Genomic DNA, 12822 nt, shown 5'->3' with positions numbered 1-12822 from the left:
TTCATTTTGAACTCTTGCCAGTTAAAATCATATTGTTCTCTTCTTCCTGCAGTTAAGAAGTAGTTTAGGCTACTTGACAATGGGATGGGTTCTGTTTTATATGTGTGTGCTCTTTCTTCTACTGAAAATTCATAATGTGAGATCATACTTTTGTGAGTTATCTGATACCATTATCCTAATTCAGTTTCATTGGTACATTTGGAAGATAGTGGAAAGATATTTGGGCTTTTGGTTCTGACCAACCTCCACATTTACCATCTTGCCCTTTCAGAACAAGAGTGAATACATTCATGACCACACTGATAAGGTGTTGAAAAGACATGGTGAAAGACATCAGATGTGAGCATCTGACATATTTCTGATGATAAGAGGTAAATAGAATCGCAATGAGATAAGAAAGAGCTAAGTGGACACAGCCAGAACACATGAAAGGCCACAGTGTAGGTGGTAGACGTTCACCCCCAGCGCATACAAAGAACAGGAATGTGAAGTAGATCAAAAATCAAAAAATATAATTGGAAGCTCTGAAGGGCATATAGCACATATCAGCCTTCATCCATCATGGATGCAGTGAGAGGGTTTATCCCCTTGTTGAATTTGGAGAATACTCTTTTCAAATTTTTTTCCTGTGAGAGGATATGGTATGCTGGTATGAGGATGACATGTGAAATTGGTGGAGCATTTAGGCCGGCTCTCAGACTATGCACCTAAATTAAAGGCAGTTGGAGGATACTCCTGGCCCCACACAAAGCACTTGGAATTGGAAAATTCTAGGGAATAGATGGCTGAGTAGATAACATATTGAGGTCTAGAGAGGAACCCATGCCAGCCACTTACAGTAATCAACCTGACCCCTCAACTGTAAATTTGAAAATGCACAAAGAAGTGCCCGTTATTTCAGGAAATCAGGAGTACAAATAAAGACCAAGGTGATCAAACAGAAGAGCTGACTCCAGGGACCAGAAAAGAACTTTATACATTTTCAATGAGTGCCCTCAGAACAATCCGAGAAGGTACCATATTTGTAAAATTTTCAAAGATTACAAAATTGTACTTATAAAATTTAATAAATTTAAAAGCTAAAATTAAAAATAAAATCAAAGAAATGCCAGAAGAAAACTTCAAGGAAATCTCTTATAACATAAAACAAAATGATGAAGAAGATGGGAAAGATGAAACAAAGTTAAAAAAACTTGAAGGGCAATCTGGGAAGTCCAACATAAATTTAATAGCACTTTCAGAAGAGTCAAGAAAGAAATAAGAGAGAAAGCCATCATCAGAGGGACAATATAAGACAGTTGCCTATATCTGATCAATAATATGGCTTTGCATTAAAATAACCCACTGAGTTGCCAGCATTTTGAATTTTAGGAATTCTACATGCAGACACACATGAAATTCCAGGAAACATGAGATAAAAGACAGGTTGCATGATCTTCCAGAGGTTTCAAGAAAAAAAAAAAAAAAAAACACTACAGAGGAATGAGAATCAGAGTGGCACCAGACTGCTCACCAACTACCAGACATGAAGTTCTGAAAAATAATTTTTAAGTATAGAATTGTATGTCTAGTCAAACAATAAATGCGATGTGGAGACAGAGTAGTGATATTCTGGAAGATGCCAGATTTCAGAAAATTTACTTTCTACACATCTTTTCTGAAGAACATTATTTGACATTTCTAATAGCTGAGTAATATTCCATTGTATACATAAACCACATCTTCTTTATCCATTCATCTTTCGTTGGACACCGAGGCTCCTTCCACAGTTTGGCTATCGTGGCCATTGCTGCTATAAACATCGGGGTGCAGGTGTCCCGGCGTTTCATTGCATTTGTATCTTTGGGGTAAATCCCCAACAGTGCAATTGCTGGGTCGTAGGGCAGGTATATTTTTAACTGTTTAAGGAACCTCCACACAGTTTTCCAGAGTGGCTGCACCAGTTCACATTCCCACCAACATTACTCAGCTATTAGAAATGACAAATACCCACCATTTGCTTCAACGTGGATGGAACTGGAGGGTATTATGCTGAGTGAAGTAAGCCAGTCGGAGAAGGACAAACATTATATGTTCTCATTCATTTGGGGAATATAAATAATAGTGAAAGGGAATATAAGGGAAGGGGGAAGAAATGTGTGGGAAATATCAGAAAGGGAGACAGAACGTAAAGACTGCTAACTCTGGGAAACGAACTAGGGGTGGTAGAAGGGGAGGAGGGCGGGGGGTGGGAGTGAATGGGTGACGGGCACTGGGGGTTATTCTGTATGTTAGTAAATTGAACACCAATAAAAAATAAATTAAAAAAAAAAGAACATTATTTGAGACAGACTCTGGCAAAGCAAAATGGAAATCTGGGGAAAAGGTAGCCATGGGATCCAATAAACTGGGGATTTAATCAAGAATACCAAGAAAAAAAAAATCCAGTATCACAGTTGTAAAGCAAGCTAGAGACAAATTAGTCCATATATGAACAGAAAGTCCTAGGCTATGAGAGAATGCTCGGGAAAGAAAGTCAATTTTTAGTAACAGTAACATTAAGAAACTAGAGTAAAAAGAAAGATCATCTCATTGTCAACACAAATCAAAATGTAATATGAAAAAAAATCATATGAAGAAAATTAAACGAAGTAACCATAGAGCTGAAAGAAGTGAGAACCAATTTGTGCTTGTTTCATCAAGCAGCTCATTATTAGTGACACAGAGTTACATCTCTCTTTGGGTTCAACCCCATTATTTGTTGATGAATAGTTGACTATAATACAATAACTGCAATTTTATTCATTCTTTCATTCATTCATTCATTTATTCATGAAAGACACAGCCACAGATAGAGAGACAGAGACACAGGCAGAGGGAGAAGCAGGCTCCATGCAGGGAGCCCTACGAGGGACTCGATCCTGGAACCTCTGGGTCACGCCCTGGGCTGAAGGCATATGCTCAACCCTGAGCCATCTGGGCTGCCCAACAATAACTATAATATTTTGAACATGAATTGGAACCAATCTGTGGACAAACCTCTGAAAAACTCACTTCTTGTATATAACACATTGTACACATTACAATCCGCAGCCATTAGGAAGCAGAATTGTAGGTAACAGGTTGGATAGCAATGTGAAGCAAGGCAAGTAAATGATCTTATTTTACAAATGCGAGTCAAAAGATGGATCGAGGGCAGCCCAGGTGGCTCAGCGGTTTAGCGCCGCCTGCAGCCCAGGGCGTGATCCTGGAGACCCAGGATAGAGTCCCATGTTAGGCTCCCTGCAGGGAGCCTGCTTCTCCCTTTACCTGTGTCTCTGCTTCTCTATGTGTGTCTCTCATGAATAAATAAAATGTCAAAAAAAAAAAAAAGATGGATCAAGAAATATCTATATTGTCAAAAACAGGAATATGACTGTTAAAGAAGTAAAAACAAGCATCACTAGGAAAAACCAGTAGGGGGAAGGAAGGTAGGTAAAGGTCTTTATCTATACTCCCAAAAAGGGAGTCCAAACTCCTATTTAAAGTCGGCCAATCCATGAGATAACTCAAAATAACAAGCACTTGCTTAGAATTATTAAAAAAAAAAAAAAAAACCAACCAACAAACAAAACAACTAAAACCCAACAATAATGAAAACCATTGTCTTGGGGGAGTGAAACCAGGTAGAAACCAGAGGGACAAGGGAGACCTGAGCTTTCCACTTTGCATCTCCAGGGCCTGTCGGAACTTCTGCTTCCCTATGAACCTATTAAGACCCATTATAAGTTACACGAGGCAATCGTTTCACAAGTGAGTTTTCTTTTTTTTTTTAAGATTTTATTTATTTATTCATCAGAGAGAGAGAGACAGACACAGGCAGAGGGAGAAGCAGGCTCCATGCAGGGAGCCCAACACCGGACCCGATCCGGGGTCTCCAGGATCACGCCCTGGGCCGGAGGCGCCGCTAAACAGCTGAGCCACCCGGGCTGCCCGAGGCAATCCTTTCGGAGCAAAGGAGCGAGTTTAAGGGCAATACACTACATCAGAAATTCCAGAACATTCCTCCAAGTCAACACAGCGCGCCAGGTATTCATTTATCCAAGACCAGCGTGGTGGTGGCGGTGGTGGTGGGACAACGTTAGCCTGGCCGACGCGTCATCCCACGGCTGCGCGCGCAGCATCCGCTCCGGCCGCGGGGCTCCGCACCAGCTGTGGGTGACGGAGTGGGAAGCGCGGCGCGCGCACTGCCTGGCGCAGCCCAGCGCGCCGCCATCTTGAGCGCGGGCGGCCGGGGTCACGTGACCCTCGCCGTGAGGCCACCGTGGCTCCCGACTCCCGCCCCCTAACGTCGTCTCCTGCTTTTCAGAGGTAAGGTCCTCGCTGTTTCCCTCGGTGCGTCTTCCTCCCAGGCCTCACGTCGAGGGAGTAGCATTGCTGCGTTCGTGAGGGTGGGGAGTCTTTCTCGTGGCGCCGTGGTTTCGTCTACCTCTGCCCTTCCTCCTCCACAGGTACTGTTGTCTCTGGAGTGTCTGTCAGCTGAGGGGTCTTTGGTGTCAGGTATATCGAATTATAGAAAAATCTGTATTTCGGGGATCCCTCGGTGCCACGTTCCGCCCAGGTCGTGACCCTGGAGTCGTGGGATCGAGTCCCACCTCACGCTCTGACATGGATCCCGCTTCTCCCTCTGCCTGTGTCTCTGCCTCTCTCTGTGTCTCTGTGTAAAATGTTTAAAAAAAAGAAAAAATCTGTATTTCTTTGTAAACTTTTTTTTTTTTATCACGAAAACTTTCGAACGGGGACGGAAGTAGACACGTGGCACGCGTGGGCGCGTGCTCGCTCACCTCGACCAGGATCGACGCCTCTTCATGGATTTCACTCTTTTATCTTCCCTCTCGTCGCCTTTTGGCATGAGTCCCAGCGACTCTTATCATTTTAGGTGTAAATCTGTATCTCTAAAAGGTAAGGGGTCCTTCCGGAACAGCCATGATTCCCATATGGGAAGGTGGGACTACTTCTCTTCCAACAAGCCAGTCGACAACCATGCATGGGATCTACGTGTAAATAGACACGCGGGTATGTTTGACCTCACTTCAAATAAGATGATCATTGTCCCAGTATTGGGAGGCAGGTGATGTGTGAATGGACACCTCAGGTCGTGACTCCTGTTTCGCTTCTAAATTTGAGCTCATTGGGGCGCCTGGGAGGCCCAGGGGATGAGCGCCTGCCTTGGGCCCAGGGCATGACCCCGGGGTCACGGGATCAAGTCCTGGTTGGCCTCCCTGCAGGGAGCCTGCTTCTCCCTCTGCCTGTGTCTCTGCCTCTCTCTCTCTCTGTGTCTCTCATGAATAAATAAATAATATCTTTAAAAAAAAAAGTAAATAAATAAATTTGAGCTCATTGTTTCTGCTGAGTCCAGCTCAGAAGGGGAGCTTCTCCAAAGACAGCAGCTCAGGCCCAAGGCGGCTCTAAGGCCCCGGGTGCAGGGGGCTCCTGGGACTGTGGTGAGCCTTCTGGGAGACGGATTTCTGTGCCACGTAAAAAGCATCCTCGCCACTCTCACGTCTGTAAGAAACAGAGTTTTCAAGGTTTCCTTTTCTGCTCACACTGCCTCATTGTTGTTACCGTTTTCTCAATCCAAAATAAGATAATAAAAAAAAAGACAAAACACCAGCCAGAGGTGATGCCCCAACATTCCCTTGTTCTCCCCCTTAGCACTTCGACACCCCGATGGTCTGTTGGTGGGAATGGTTTTACTTTGGCTCCAGTTTGAAATAAGCAAAATACATGTAGATATATTTTCTTTCTCTGGTGTGCACATCTTATCTTTTTTTTAAAATAAATTTTTAAATTTATTCATGAGAGACATAGGCAGAGGGAGAAGCAGGCTCCATGCAGGGAGCCTGACGTGGGACTCGATCCCGGGACTCCAGGATCACGCTGGGCGGAAGGCAGCGCTAAACTGCTGAGCCACCCAGGCTGCCCTTCCAGTAGTTTTAATTTGCATTTTTATTGTGTGACTGAGCTTGTTGTTGTGGTCATGTTAATGCTATTTTCATTATTTTTCTGGGAACCATCTGACTTTATCTTTTGTCTATTTTTCTTTCTTTTTTTTTTTAAGATTTTATTTATTCATGAAAGATACACAGAGAGAGAGAGGCAGAGACACAGGCAGATGGAGAAGCAGGCTCCATGCAGGGAGCCCGACGTGGGACTGGATCCCAGGTCTCCAGGATCACACCCTGGGCCGAAGGCAGGCACCAAACCGCTGAGCCACCCAGGGATCCCCAGCTTAAAACTTTTAAACGTCGTCAGTATTGGTTTTAATTCGTGTTAAAACTACAATCATGCAGTAGTTTTGTGATTTACTTTAGCTTCTGTCAGTGAATGTTGTCTCTGGTAGTTATTAGTGTGATGTTCTAATGATGCTTAATTTCCCTTATTCCTTCCATATGTATGAATTCTTTATTAATTAAAATTCTTTTCTACAGAAGACTTGGTCTGTCTCCACCATTTATTTACTAATTTAGTTGTATTTCAGTATAGACTCATGGATACTTATTTTATTGTTTGGCTTATGATCCTATAGTATCATCATTTATTTTGCTATTTTTGCTCTAACTTTGGCCATTAGGAGCTATTTCAGGTTGTCTCCTGCAGTGCCCTTTTAATATGTTTTGTTGTTGTTTTTGTTTTGTTTTGTTTTTGTTTTGCTTGGTTTTGTTTTACCATTTCCTTATTTTCTGGCAACCCAGATGCTTTAGTATCATTTACGTTTTTTTTTTTTTTTCTGCCCCAGCACTGGAGTCAGCCAGGGCTACATCCCTTTTCTAGGAGAATGATATTTAGAACCCGCGGTCTGGTTGCTGGTAGGCCAAGTATCACTGTTTCTAGTTTCTTTTAATGAATGGGAGTAGCAAATATAAGTAGGGACGCTTACTTATGCATGCACATAGGTATATGTTTCTGTTTCTATCTGTATACATATAAAAAATAATACTGTTAGTCATAATGTAGCCTTGACACTTCTTTTTTATCCAAGAAATCTTCCTTCTATTATCTGCAATGTGTTTGTATTTTTATTCACCTAATATACAAGTAGTTTTAGAATTGCAAGTCTATACCCTTGGAAGGAACAAATTTATCAGAGTACAATCTTTAAATTCTTTTTGTTTCGAGTGTTAGAGTATCTAGCAGAACAGTGTTTTCCAAAGTTACTTCCATCAGCTGCTTTTTACTCCATCCTCCTTCTGTGTGGTTATCTTAATCATTTGTAATATTCACAGTCTGCATTGCATCTTTCCCACCTCCTCACTGATTGGTTTTAGTTTATGGAACGTAGAATTTATTCAGTGATGTACAGTTCAATGGATATTTGCCAAATGCATAGAGTTCTATTTCCTTTACCACATTTGCATTCTGTTCCATTAGCGTCCCAGTTCCCTGTGCTGTTCCTTTGTGGTCGTCCCCTCCTCTGGTGAATCAGTGCCCAGTGGCCACTTATTTGTTTCCCATCCCTGTAGTTCCAGAGCATTATACAAATGGAATTATATGTAGCCTTTTCATACTGGCTTCTTTCACTTAGCAAAATGCATTTAAGATTTATTTATGTCATTATGAATAGTTCATTGCTTTTTATAGCTAAATGGCATTTCACTGAATACACGTACCACAGTCTATCCATTTACAATAAAAAACATCTGAGGGGGATCCCTGGTGGCTCAGTGATTTAGAGCCTGCCTTCGGCTCGGAGTGTGGTCCTGGAGACCCAGGATCGAGTCCCGTGTTGGACTCCGTGCATGGAGCCTGCTTCTCCCTCTGCCTGTGTCTCTGCCTCTCTCTCTCTGTCTGTGTCTCTTGTGACTAAATAAATAAAATCTTAAAAAAAAAATCTGGGTTATTTCCAATTTTGGGAGCTTATGAATAAAGCTGTTATAGATATGTACATGCAGCTTTTGTGGGAACACAAGTTTTCATTTTTCCTAAGTAGATACCTAAAAGTGGATTGTTGGATGATAGGATTGGTGTGTATTTAAATTTTTTTTTAAAGATTTTATTTCAGCTTGAGAGAGAGTGTGTACATGAGCCAAGGGAGGAGCAGAGGGAGAGGGAGAAGCAGACTCCTTGCTGAGCAGGGAGCTGCTCAATCCTAGGATCCTGAGATTATGTCCTAAGCAGAAGACAGACACTTAACTGACTGAACCACCCAGATACCCTGCTGTGTGTTTACATTTGTAAGAAACTGGTTGTACTTTGCATTCTCATGAGCAGTGTATAACAGTTTCAGAATATACCATTTTGTCTTTTCTGTGGATACCCATTGGTCTTCATGGAGAAAGAACCTTCCAGATGGCACACAGTTATTCACCTTCTGGGACTCCCACAGGCTTCACACTGTTCCACTACTCCTCATTTGACCTTCACCAATTTGTCAGTTATTTTGCTTCAACTCTTCTTCCATTTGGGAAAAAGTATATAAAAAATGAACACAAGAATGAAAGAGCAAGTGGACTAACAAATATCCAATTAAAAGTAGTGATTATTTCTGCTGGGAAGGAAGAAGTACCAGTGGAGATGGAAATGCAGAAAGCTTCATTGTATTGATAATGTTCCTTGACCTGGGTAATGGTATCGTTATTATATTATCCTTAATACCCTCAAGCATGTTTAAAATCACATGAATTTAAATAATAAATACAACAAAACAAAACTATATTTATAAACCCTAGGCAGAAGCCAATTTAAAGAGTAGGTTCATGGGCTGTTTTTCTTATGTACGCCTGTATTTGCTTTAATTTAAACATTCACATATTACTTTTTTTACTCAGAAAACACAAATATGTTTTTTAAAACGTACAAACACTAGACTTATTTTTGTAACCCCGGGGTATCCCAAGTTTCACACATTTCAGTGACTTCGTTGATATGAGGTGTCATAAAAGCCTCCCTTGTTTATAAAAAGATCAGGGGAAATGAATTATCACTGTGATAAAGGGTTGAAATTGGGGCAGACTTTGGGGCTAGACTGATGTGAAAATTTTCCAGAATGTCACACATCTTGGGTTTATTTGAATTGTCCCCTCTGTGAAAGCAACATGTTTTGGAATCAGAGATACCACAAAGAAAAATCTGGTCTTCCTTTCTCACTGCATGAAGTAAATTTTTCTTAACTTCCATTTCCTTAGCTTTTAAGTGGTAATAATAAAAACTCCCCTGTTTATGGATATCTGATATGTGACCCAGTTGTGCCCTTTGCTCACAAAGTTCCAACTATAGCTGCCTTCTCTTTCTTTCTCCAACTGGCCCTGCTATTTATGCCCAAGACCTTGATACAGTTTCCTTGGCATGCAGTGCTCTTTCTCCTGGTCCTCCCATGGCTGCCTCCTTCTCACTATTCGGGTCTCAGTTTACATAGCATTCCCTTAGAGAGACCTTGCCTGACTTTCCAGTGTAAAGTAGCTTCTTGTCACTCTTGTTACACTCTGCATAACTCTTACTACTATGATATTACCTCATTTACTGAGTTCTTCATCATCTATCATCCACCCTATCCCAGCTCGACCATCTTGCATTCAGAAGAACACCTACCACAAAATGAAGGGTCAGTGTATATTTGTGGAAAGAAAGAATGAATAAATAATGGTCATTCTTTTATTGAGAAGTTCTTAATATTAGATAGTTCCTACTAGATGCCTTAAGATCAAGGAATAGAAATTATTCCTTATTCTTTCCCTATCTGCATTAGTCCTACATTCTTTAAAAAAATTTTAATCACTTTTTTTTTTTTTCTAAAGTACTATATAGAAAATAGAGCTATTTTCAGGAGAAGAGACTTTGAATGATGTAGTTGGAGGCTGGCAACCTAAGAGATGATCTTTCTAGGCCTGAGGGGATAAGTCCGTAAGAGAAGCCTGATAAAAGAAGCCTCCTCTCTCATATAAATCAAAAGGGAGGGGAGGAAGAGGTAAATAGAGAACAAGTTAAGGAACAGGATTTTTATTATTGATTCAATATGGTAGGTAAGAGATTGGGAGAATCTGAAAATCTTGAGGATTCTGATTTGGGCCACTGGGTGGATGGTGGTGCTCTTTGGTAAGATAAGGGTACAGGGACAGGAAGAAAAGGAGAACCAAGCCTGGAGAAGTAGGAAGAGCCTGGTTGGCTCTCCAGGGTGCGGGGATATATCAAGTGCTCAGGGTCTGGCCTGGACTGCTAGATGGGAGGTTTCTTATCCTCCTGAGGTTGTGGGAATAGCTGAGGTCACTAGGTGGTATGTGTAGAGAACAGGGTCAAGGACCAAGGCTTCAGTTACAGGTAGCACTGAAGGACAGAAAGGAGGGGGCTAACAGGTGGCCAGGGTGTCAGGAGGAAGGATGGAACAGCCTCAGAGAAGCCAGAGGAAGAGAGGCGTGGTCAGCCATGTCAAATACCGAAAGGGGGAGGGTTTTAAGACTGGAAACAAGTCCACTGATTTGCCAATTTGTGGTCACTGGTGACTTGGCAGTCACCATTTGAGAGGTTGGGGTGGAGGTGGTGCGGAACTCAGCGAGTAGTAGGCTGAACGGGAAGTGAGGAAGAAGAGACAGATCTAGTTTGTCTGGTCCTTAAGCGGGGAACCCGGTGCTGCGGTGGTAGTGCTGGGACGGTGCCTGCCGCGTTTTGGCAAGCACGTTACTTACACTGATGGCTCATTTTAAGCATGATCAACTAGGATCTCTCGCTCTCTGTCTTTCTAAATGTAGGTAAGCCAGTGTCTTTCTGTCCTCGGTGTGTAGAATCATTTTTTTTTGGAAAACCTCAACAGAGATCGTTAACATCCCAAAAGTGCCTTGTTAGTTTAAGTCACATTTTCTGAACTCATTCTGAAACCTGATTTCATCACTCTTGGCTGCATAGTCTTGCTTCACCCCTGCTTCCTGAGCTTCCCAGACTCCTCCTAAGGAACTGGAGATAAGGTGCTCCTGTTACTGTAACCTTTGTGCATGGAAAACAAGAGTGAGCTCAGTTTTATTCAAGGAAAACAAAATGAAACATTTTCACAAGTGTTAGGTTTAGTTACTGAAGGAGAAAAATAGACGGAGGAGTAGAGAGAGACTTTTTTTTTTTTTTTTGAGACTTTTTATATATAGCTCAGCCAATCGCGTGAAGTTAGTGGTGCTGAATGTTGGTGGGACCTGGAGGCAGAACGTGGGCAGCAGGTGCTTCCTCCCGGCCGCCCCGGCGAAAGGTTCCTAAGCCACTCTTGCCTTTTTGCGGATGGAGGCTCCGTGTCTGCACCTGAAGAACCCTGAACCCGGAGCTGGGGAGGTGTGGACCCGTGTCCCCACGCCCCCTGGCCTCTGTGGCATGCGGCCCAGCACATGTTAGCAGTTTGTTTGGGAACCTGCGGCCTGTGGACATCCGATGAATGGCTTGGGTGTATGCTGACTCATTTAAGAACAACTGATTTAGAGAGCTGCTGGGGTGTGGGTGTTAGTGTACTGTGGTTGATTTTCCAGCATGCTACTAAAAAAGCAGTAGAAGGAAGCGGCAAGTGATGAAGTGGAAGCACAGTTATGGTACCGTTCAAAGTCCTACCTAGTAGTGCCTTCCTTTCCTTTGGGATGCCCCAGTAGGTAGCACCTGAATTCCGGCAACATTTTAGAAATACTGATTATATAAATAGTAAAAATTTCGGGTATTTACCAGGTGCCAGGCATGTCTCTAGATGTTTCCTGTACGTTAAATAATTGACTCCTTACCATCACCCCCTGAGGCAGATCTAATTGTCAGGTCCATTTTGTGGTCAGAGCAGCTGAGGCTGGGAATAAGAACCGTCCTGAGGATACTAGGGCCTCCATGGTGGAGCATGAGATTGAAACCCAGGTCTGATTTAAGTTTAGGTTCTAGGGGATCCCTGGGTGGCTCAGCGGTTTGGCGCCTGCCTTCGGCCCAGGGTGTGATCCTGGAGACCTGGGATCGAGTCCCGCATCGGGCTCCCTGCATGGAGCCTGCTTCTTCCTCTGCCTGTATCTCTGCGTCCCCCCCGCCGTCTGTCATGAATAAATAAATAAAATCTTTAAAAAAATAAGTTTAGGTTATTAATTATGAAGTGCTAATGAAAGGTTAGTTTCCTTTAAACAGAAACTAGTGGGCTGTGCTTAATATTCTGCAAGTGTGAGTTCTGTATCTCTTCCAGGATATCTGTACATACATATACACAAAATAGAAGATGAGTGTTTGTCCATTTACTCTGAAAATGTGCACTAAATTGTGATTAAATTAGGCATGTGAAGAAGGGACTATAATCTTTTTACATGTGCTGAATAGATGAGTCCTTTTCATTTCTTCAGGTGGTTAATTCCTGCTCAAAGATGTTCTGAAGGTGACCTCTTGCTCTGGAGGGAGAAGCAGGTGGGCTGCCTTGGGTGGGACTGGGCCCTGCCTCTGGGGAGGCCCAGATTCCTTAAGACAGAGTCTATCAGAGAATCCTGGCTCCATAGAGAAAATAGTTAGCAAGTAGAGACAGCTGAGGGTGAGGGAATTACTCCAGTGGCATAATTTAGTATTTCAGACATGACACTTAATTGTCTGTGAAGTCTTTTGCTGATTCTGTCTCAGAGTTATGGGAATCTTTTTTCCATGGGCCTATTGCCCTTGTGCAATCTGAGGTGGGAGAGCAGTTAGGGGCAGAGGGTTTGCACCCACATGTCTGAGGCTTCATCAATATGATTCTAAAATAGAGACATCTAAAAATAAATAAAATAAAATAGAGACATCTTTTTAATTAAAAAATTTTAACTGCTTAAATTACTAAAGTGTGGAGGGCTACCCTCTTTTTTGGACCAAATGTTAGATATTAGCGCCCCCTGCCTGAACTGTTCT

At 42.5% G+C, this 12822-nt stretch overlaps 1 long non-coding RNA gene across 10 annotated transcripts in view; it reads left to right on the top strand.

The window, feature by feature from the left end:
- Window positions 1-4201: 4201 nt before the first annotated feature.
- The window catches only part of LOC144323369 (uncharacterized), a 50225-nt gene continuing 41604 nt past the window's right edge, over window positions 4202-12822 (top strand). For 5 of the 10 annotated variants that reach the window (XR_013388786.1, XR_013388792.1, XR_013388791.1 and 2 more), the window contains exon 1: window positions 4203-4329. This is a non-coding gene — a long non-coding RNA (uncharacterized LOC144323369). The other 5 variants (XR_013388789.1, XR_013388790.1, XR_013388788.1 and 2 more) reach the window with 3 other exon arrangements.

Source organism: Canis aureus, chromosome 11, assembly GCF_053574225.1.
Source record: "Canis aureus isolate CA01 chromosome 11, VMU_Caureus_v.1.0, whole genome shotgun sequence".
In the NCBI taxonomy this organism is placed as follows: Eukaryota; Metazoa; Chordata; class Mammalia; order Carnivora; family Canidae; genus Canis; species Canis aureus.
Note: the sequence above shows the minus strand (reverse complement) of the source record. Positions and strands in the feature narration are given on the sequence as shown.